Genomic DNA, 622 nt, shown 5'->3' with positions numbered 1-622 from the left:
GATGTGATCTCTCTTTTTCATTTTCATCAGAACTCAGGCTGCAGCCTTTTTGGAACAGCTTAACTACAGTTTGTGGACTTCCTGATAGTAAAGAATTACAATAGTCCAGCCTTGAAGTAACAAATGCATGGACTAGTTTCTCAGCATCACCTCTAGACAGGGGATTTCTAATTTTTGCAATAGAAAGATGAGATGGATCTCCTCATGTCTGCTGAAATGACTTTAGATTAACTGTAAGCCGACATGAAAACACTGTTTGAAAAATAAATCAATCATTCAATGATTTTCTGATCAATGTGAGTGTTTGCTGTTTGACTTTGCAGGGATCTTTTTCATGGACATAACTCAAGTGGACGGGGGGGAGGGGCTGTGATAAATAAACTAAGATAAATACTCTAAAAGGAATCCTAACAGCTGTGATAAAGAATAAAGACAGAGGAGCTTTATTTGTGTTTTTCGCTTATATCATTTCACTCTTAATCATTTGCTGACAGCTCGGATCTGAGGGAAGACTTCAGAAATTTAGAGGATCTCCCTGACACTCCCTCCCCCCTCCCCATCTTGTTTCTGCCCCACCACCCCTGTTGATTGCGTTGCGTAATGACGGGCTACATCGTGTGCG

This window comes from Cyprinodon variegatus, unplaced genomic scaffold (genome assembly GCF_000732505.1).
Source record: "Cyprinodon variegatus isolate N-32 unplaced genomic scaffold, C_variegatus-1.0 Scaffold434, whole genome shotgun sequence".
Lineage (NCBI taxonomy): Eukaryota > Metazoa > Chordata > Actinopteri > Cyprinodontiformes > Cyprinodontidae > Cyprinodon > Cyprinodon variegatus.
The sequence above is the reverse complement of the archived record's forward strand: the minus strand, read 5'-3'. Positions refer to the sequence as shown.